At 42.5% G+C, this 8,270-nt stretch overlaps 1 long non-coding RNA gene across 1 annotated transcript; it reads left to right on the top strand.

Moving 5' to 3' along the window:
• Nucleotides 1-249: 249 nt before the first annotated feature.
• On the top strand, nt 250-2,450 carry LOC148326799 (uncharacterized). The gene is made up of 3 exons (XR_015845847.1): nt 250-380; nt 481-615; nt 747-2,450. It is a non-coding gene; the product is annotated as an uncharacterized LOC148326799 (long non-coding RNA).
• Nucleotides 2,451-8,270: the final 5,820 nt, after the last annotated feature.

Raw genomic sequence — 8,270 nt, 5'->3', positions numbered from 1 at the left:
GGTGAGCTTTCCCTTATTATTATCTGAAACACTTGTTTGCTCAATGTGCTGGTTAGTGTGGCGTTTGTTGAGCCAGAAGTCGGGTGGGTGTGGAGGGGAGTGTGGGGGGGGGGGTGTTGGTTCTGTGCCATATTTCCTTATCTCAAGCTAGCATGCTTGCAGAAATGAGCAGGGCCTCCACCTCGACCTGAGACTCAGCCAGCATTGTTTGGGGGGTGTGGGGGGCTGAAAACAGAAGGAAGAGAGGAAAGGAAAGAGTGCAGGTGGGGGGCTGTTGGAGGCAAGAACAACAGCAGCTGAGAAACAGAAAGACAAGCGAGGTGCTCCACGACTCTTGACAGCTGAGCTTCCGCTTTCGAAGGCATTCACGACCACAAACTGTCAGTGCCACAAAACACAAAAATCGACCCACTTCAGCTGTGTGCACAACTGAGTGCTCCCACTTGGATTTAACCAATTCTCGCTTTCTCTTTCTGCCAGCCAATGGAGTTTTGGAAGATCTGAATATGTGCCCCGAAGTTCACTCGCCGCCTTTGGTGCGCGATTTCATCTTTCTAAACCACGAAGACGTCGTATGCCTGTGGTCCGCGTACCGCAGGGGACAGTAGGCAACAGGTGCGTAAAAAGAGGATGTTAAAAAAAGCACGCTTCATGCCACTTTTTGACTCGTGAACTTTGTGACCACTCCTGGCAAAAGAGGACAGCTGTGAAAATGCCCCCCCCTCCTTTTTTTTTTCTTCCAACAGTGCACTCCATGTGACCCGCTGAGACACTGGAGTCGACAGAAACCAGCGCATGACCTATCACTTATGTAGTTATTTAATGAGCAGTTGGGGGGGGGGCAGGCTGTTATATTGACAACTGCACATTAGACGGACTGGCAAAGAGCATGGATATGGGGATAAATCACATTAGTCAGTGATGTTGCAGCTGCCGTTTCTGTTCATGTGTCGCGCCATGAAGTTCTTGGGCGAAGAAGCCACCTTTATTCCGACTGAAGCTTGATGATTCAAACTGATGGGAAAGGAGGTGTTCGTGTGGATTTTAAAGTTACTGAAGATTAAAAGATGACGCGTTTCAGCAGTGAGTTAAAGGAGAAAATCTCATCGGCCCGGTAGTAGAAGGTTACAAAGAAAACCGCCAAGCATGGTCCAAAGGTGAAGAGTAGTTTTATCATTCAAACATTTTCTTCCTTGTTAACATTAAACCAGTGGCTAAATTTAGTAACAAACACAGCTTGCATAAAAAAAATGTGTTGATGATTCCCCACTAGCTCAGGAGCAATTAAATTGGACGCTTCTAGATTGACACTGTCAGTGTGGAAATAAGGAAGATAGAGATACAACTAAGGATGAATTTAAATCAGATCAGAATTAGCAACAATTGATTGAATAATGATGATGTCATGATTTATTTTTTGAGGCTTTGTTTTTCTCTCAAACTGCCTCAGTAGTCTCCCGCTAATGTTGTTTGCCTTTTGTGATGTCACACATGCGCCGTAGTGGTCATGTGATGGAACTGAAAAGCAGCGGCGAACCGTATATCATGGCTAACCGGAGTTAGCAACGAATTTCAGCAAAAGTACTCAAGAGGAATGTGAGAGCAAAACTTACGAGACAGAACTTGAAGAGAGGTAGGCTACACAAGGATTTTAAAAAGCAAGCACCGTGTTGCTGACTCAATAGCAGTCAGCGATTTGGCCTGTATGCAATGTGCAAACATTGCGGCCATATTGGTGGGGGCAGAATTTCCAACGTCATATCTCATTCATTTCTCCATCCATTTTCATGAGGTTTACATTTTTGCCAATGTCAAAGCATATACTAATACAAAACATTTGAAAGAAGAGCCCAAAAATATTAATACGCATGAAAAGTTATTCCCAGCTCCCTCGATGTGATTGCACATGAACGTGCATGTAGGTTTTGTTTTAATTGTAAAGTGCGCTAAACATTAACAACTAAAAATGTTAAGATTATCACCTTTTTGTTTTGTTTTTTCCAGGAAAAACCTTACAATCCCTCCGCGTTGACAAATGTATTTTCATCAAGAAAAAAGCTACATAGGCCGGTGGGCAAATGAGTTAATGTCACATTCACATTTTCAGGGGAGGAAAAAAAAAAAAACGCCATTATTGAGACAAAGCCAAAAAGGGGCATCTCTCTTTATGCGCAGAGGATGGACGACGTCTTGCCATGAATTCCATCCTTGGATATTTTGGACACAGGTTCATTTGAATCTTCTTAATCTCTCGCACTTATCTCGACTTTTCAGGCCGGGAAGCTTCCCCGATCACTCATTGCTCCCATCATTTTTTTTCTCTGAGGTTTCCTTCTGACCTCTCCTAATTTAGTATGTTCCACCAACCCCTATTTCCCCCCTCATGTGAATAAAAAAGGCTCTCACTAAGCTCTCTGTCCTGTCTGACTCATAAAAACATTGTAAGCCTGCGTGTGTTCGTGTCTTTTGAGCGTCCATGCCCATACAATTATATTTCCAGTTCTAGAGGGAGTGTGCAGGGTTGTCCACCCTGATTCACCAGCAGCTCTTTATAAGGAGAAGAGAAAAAAGGGCCCTGCTGTCTATATTTAGATGGACTTTATTGGGCCTCTTGTCTTCATCCCCCTCTTTCCGCGTTGCCGCTGCTCTTGGAAATCTCTCACCATGTGGGCGGCCGGCCCTCCTCTCCATCGCAGCGAGGGGAGAGTGAGCCTAATAATGATGGTGATAATAACAGAGCGGAGGGAACAAAAGAGAGGGAGGATGACAGAGAGGTAGTGGGTGGTGAGAAAAGTGTCTTTCCCTGCGTCTCCTACAATGACGATTATCCACAAAGCCGGACATGTCCGCGTCTCACTTAACTCCGACTGCAGGGAGAATAGCCTCATCATCATCCTCATCAACACCATCTCAGGCTAAAATAAAGCACCCAAAGAAACGTTGTCAATGATGGTTTGGACATTTTAGCAATCGCTGACAATACGATATTGTAGAAAAAAACAATGGATAAATCTTTTCCCAGAATATGGCAAAATGCAGTGGCGGGCCGTGCATGTCACACGTCGGCCTTCAGTGAAGTCCTACTTTGTCCAACTTGAACAAATACCTTTCATAAAACCAGCGTCATTTATGACACCACGGCTGGAGGAATAAAATACAGAAAATCGCACTACTGACTGAGTGTTGGATGACCTAGCTTCTCTTGAAAGGGCCGTCTTGAAAATGGCTTTGCAAGTGTATCTGCAATTAAATTCCCCCCTTCGGCCATTGTGGTTTAAAAAAGCGAAAATATCATTTACATTTTCGAACGGTCGCCAGTTACGACTTTCGGGTGTGTTGATCCCGCATAGCGCTGCCCCCTCACGAGTGAGTATCCAATCACAAAACGCGTTCATCACCTTCAACGTAAGGCCGGCGAGAAGGCCTTCCTGTAACTAACTCGTGATCTGATTGGCTATCGCAACTGTCTTTCAACTGTAAAAGCCCCCTTGAGACGTAGAAGAGGCGCCCGCACGATTATATCTGACGGCCTCGGGCGAATAGCGCGTGCTACTGGTATTATGAAATCTGCCTGGCAACACGAGCTATCCGAATTCTGATTGGATAAAAACTCTCACAATAAATAGAAGACTAGGATATAATATGACATCAATGTGAAGAAGATGATCATGATTTCTTCTTTTTGTTAGGCCAGCAGAGAAGGCCTTGACCGCCCACCACTGGTAAAACGCATCATTCATTTCCTAAAATGAAGACAAACTATTGATGTTGCAGGTCAACAAAAAGGAACACTTTTATGAATAAGGCCAGAGGTCGAGTCCGGAACGGTACCAAGATGGTGGGCAGGGGACTAACCGGCAAAAAAGGGTCAAGTGCCCAGCTGTTCATTTTAAAAAGTCATTCACGTGTTCTTGTCTACCAAAAAAGAAAGCAGTTTTGTTCCCTTACTGTACCCAACGTGCAAAAAAACGTGAACGTAAAACCAAGGTACAATATGTACCGGACTGTCATTTTATTTATTTTTTTGTATAGCAAGCGGTCCCAGTTACAACTAACCGATCCCATTGAGTTTGACACCACTGCACCACACTGCATTATTGTCCAATTCATATGTCTCTGGCAATCGAACCTCGATTGACTGTCAGCCATTCTAGGGTGAACTCCACCTCTGAGATAACGTCAGCCGGGGATAGGCTCCAGCTCACCCGCGTCCCAAATTAGGAGCTTTATCGCCGCTCTAATGTATATCTTCCCAAAGATTACGTCTGCTAAGTGGTCTCGCGTCAAATGGGGACTTCTCAGGAGCTTTGACCTCTGCGGTCCAAATGAGCACGGACACGCTGAGCACCTTTCCCCCCCCCCACCCCAACCCCCCGTCATTGCCTGGCGATTGCAGAAGTCACACAGCGGCGCAACCCCACCCCCCACAAAGTCCTTTTGCAGAATTAGCACCGATTTCTTTCAAAAGGGAGACGAGTCATTGACTTAGCATGTCCACAGGTCTTCTCAGCACTCATAAAACTCAGAGAAAAAAATGCTGGAAGATGAAAATGTTTCTTCACTTCAAGATATAGAGTGGTGACATGTTTTTTTTTTTTTCAATACGCTGTTTAAATGCCTGCAGCTTTGCAAGGTAGTCAGTAAGTGCTCTGTGCAAAATATGGTGACATGATGGAGTCCATTAAGTGCATCGCCATGGTAACAGTATAAGGACAAAAGTGTTGGTCATTATACCTGCAGGAACTGAAAATGGAAAACAATATAGAGTCGTTCTCTCCCTTTGCAGCTATAATTCCTGCGGAGACTTTTTTGTTTTTTTAAATTAGATTTTGGAGTCTGCTTGTGGGTATGTTGTCCTTTCATCCAGACACATTCTTCCACACCAGAATCATCACGCCTGGATCTTTCTTTTGCACACAGTCGTGATGGAACAGAAAATGACTTTTGTGAATCATATTTAGGGCATCTATAGCACTACAGATTCCCCCCCCCCTCCCCTCCCAGCAACTTACAGACAAGAATTTAACTTCACTCCTGCAGTGAACAGCCCAGCACGGGTGGAGTGAATGAGGCAAAAAAAAAATTTGCATAAGCGCTTCCAAATTGAGGATTCATATACAAAAAACATCAACTGCCATGCAAATGAGAAACAAATGCCATTCAAAACCTTTGAAGGTAAAGAAATAGGAATGAGGCAGGTGGTATTTTGATAGTCTCCCTTCGCCCTTTGGGTCATTTGTGCTTGTGACTTGAGGCTATAAGGTCGTTCAAGCGTTAGCACAAGAGCAGCAACAACAGTTTTACTGCAGGACAAATAATGACATCAGAATAGTGGAAGCAGCATTGAAGACAATCGCTCTCTGTGCACGAGGTGAATAGTCAAGGCGCGACCTCGGCTGGACAGAGGCGCTTGTCAGTGGACATGCCGGCCGCGCATACACAATCGCTATTCAGCATGTGCTATTAGCTTGAAAATTGATTTTGGACAATGCATTCATGTTAAAACCCTTTCCCTGCATGCGTCTCTCTCGTGCTGGCTTGTTGCTCATCTGTATGTATGAGCGCGGATGTTTATTTGTGAGGTTCTCTCTGTCCATGTTCGGGAACGCAGAGGCGGAGGTGGAGTAGGAGTAAAGGCCCCAAAGAAAGAGACAAAACAAAGGGCTATGCTGAACCCAAAGCACCCCCTCAACTAACAAGGAGATACAGGGAAGTACAGTAGTAACGGAGAGAACTATCAACCGCGATATACGGTACATGTCCAGAAGTATTTTTTATATATTTTTTTTTATAAATATACAAAAATGTGATAACGGTACTTTATACAGTTACAGGTAGCAAGTAACAAAGCACAAATACTTATCAAGTATCTGTACCTGAATTTGAGTGTGTATTTTTTTGGTCGACTTTTTACTTTTTGTCCCTTCATTTGAAATCATAAATGCGTAAAGTACTTTTGATGACCTCATCAAAATCACACAATGACCAAGAAAATGTTGCAGAATCATGACTCTAGTCTATTTATAAGTGCCCAAAGTACAATCATAAGCGTCTTACAATTAAAAAGGGTTTCCTTCATTTTATATCTTTTCTCCCCCGTTGGATTTATCTGATTGTTCCATACTCTGCTAACTACACAATTTGTAATAAGTGAGTCAGTTCCATCAACACTCACACGACAAATGACACGTGATGTGGTATACTTTGGATCACGTGCTGTTCCGGTCCTTCTAATCCCCCCCCCCTCTTTTTCTCTCTATTATAAATTTAAACAATCATCAGTCTACATTCCATATTATTCAATGACCAAATCAGTCATGTGATTACAACACAAAACAGGATGTTTTTCACTTAGTGAAGACAAAAGGCAGGTGACTAACAAGCACAAAGTGATGTTGAAAATGTTGTCGCTGTTAAAAACATACTCGTTCTAACCGCATGTACTCATCCAACCGCATAGCCAAACATTATTCTACACTTGTAACGTCATCATGCCAGCATACTTCAAGTTCAAATATTTTATCCTAAACCCTCCATGTGAAGAGCCCCCCTGTCCAAACAAACATGAAGGTTTACAGGCTGTGGCAGGGACAAGTGAAGAAGCTCACCTCATGGCTGAATTTCACATGGACAGGCAGAGAAGAAGGGTGGGCCTTGGGTTTGCGCCGAGACTGAAATGGGGAACCTCTCAGAAAAAAACACCTGCACAGTCAAAAGTATACTTTAGAGCCGCTCAATGTAATCAAGTGTAAATAGTGGCGGAGTGAGTATGTGTGCTGTATTTCAATACAATACAAAACACACCTGTCCTGAAGCTGAGGTCTCATAATGACAACAAATGCAACAAAGGCTCTGTGGGCTGTGCACGGTCTGCGGGGACTGTGTACACGTCGGTGTACTCTGTCATCCATTCACCTGGGGAGGATTCAATAGGTTTGTATATTAAAAAAAAAATAGCTTTCATGCAGATGGTTTTATGGCAATATGAATTTGCATAGAGGATGCTGGTCTAAACAGGGAAGCGAGAAGTGTCACGATGTTGGTGTGTGTTCGGCAGTAAGCACAAAAAGAGCATTCAAAGACACTGAACATGAATGGTTTTGAGCGTGCATAAACATTCTGATAAAGCAAATTGTGGATTTATTTAATTTGGATATGGACGGTTGCTTTTAAAAAAAAAAAATCTACAGAGCCGTTTAATTATCAGGCTTTTGTGATATTGTGAATTTTAAATAAAATGAGACTAAAATAAAACATTTTATATTTTCCTTCCACTATTTATACAGACAATAACCTGTGCAGCTCAATTTAATGTCTTCTTTGTAACAGCCAAGTTATTAAAGCACACTTAGGAAATCACATGATCACAGCTGTTTATTTATACATCGCTGTGAATTGATAATTTTATAATTATATGTGTTCATGATATAGTAGGGTTGACGATATGGCTAAAATGTATATCACAATAAAAGTATTTCATATTGGCCGATATAGACATGGATTGATTTTTTTTTCATTTAGTTATTGAACCCAGGGGGAAAACATAATATGAAACTTAAAGAAGTCCATTCATATTTTACTTGCCTGATTTTGACTTGACGAGATGCCGAGGTTCGGACTAAGCTAACACCGGCGCTAGCTTGTCAGACACAGGGCACTCCATGTCTGGATCCTTTTTATTGTACTGAGTCGCAGTGGTAATTTATTTGAACCGAGTTATGCCACTCTCTCTTTCGTGTATGTCAAACGCCCGCGCCGTTTAGCTTCTTCGTTGGTATCAAAGCTTCTTCTTCGCGTTGGGAGGTTACTTTCTAGCAAACATTTTCGCGAAGTCGTTTTCTATTGATATTGGTCACGTGACTATAGTGAGACATGATTGAATTATCGCGCAGCCCTGGGTTACAGGTTTCATTAATGGTGTAATAAAAAAATGGAATATTTGTGATCAAGTTTGGAGAGGGACCAATATCAAATTGATGGAAACCTCCTGAATATTGCCTGTGCGATACATTTGGCAATTGTAAAATTAAAGGGGAAACATATCCGACATTGTTAACATATTTGAAATATTGGAAAACTGTCGAACAAGTTTTACGAAAACCAGTCAACAAAAATGAATCTCATTGACAGTTTAACAAGACAAATTGTTTGGACAGGACACACATTTAGATAGAATGATCCAAAAAGCTTCAGGCGAAGCAGAGAAGTTCAGCACCCAAACGTTTCAAACGTTTCGTAGCACGATAAATTTCATGGAACCAAGAATAAAA

The sequence above is a fragment of the Idiotropiscis lumnitzeri genome, chromosome 11 (genome assembly GCF_059441095.1).
Source record: "Idiotropiscis lumnitzeri isolate Australia: NSW breed Sydney's pygmy pipehorse chromosome 11, RoL_Ilum_1.0, whole genome shotgun sequence".
Taxonomy (NCBI): Eukaryota; Metazoa; Chordata; class Actinopteri; order Syngnathiformes; family Syngnathidae; genus Idiotropiscis; species Idiotropiscis lumnitzeri.
The sequence above is the reverse complement of the archived record's forward strand: the minus strand, read 5'-3'. Positions and strand labels throughout refer to the sequence as shown.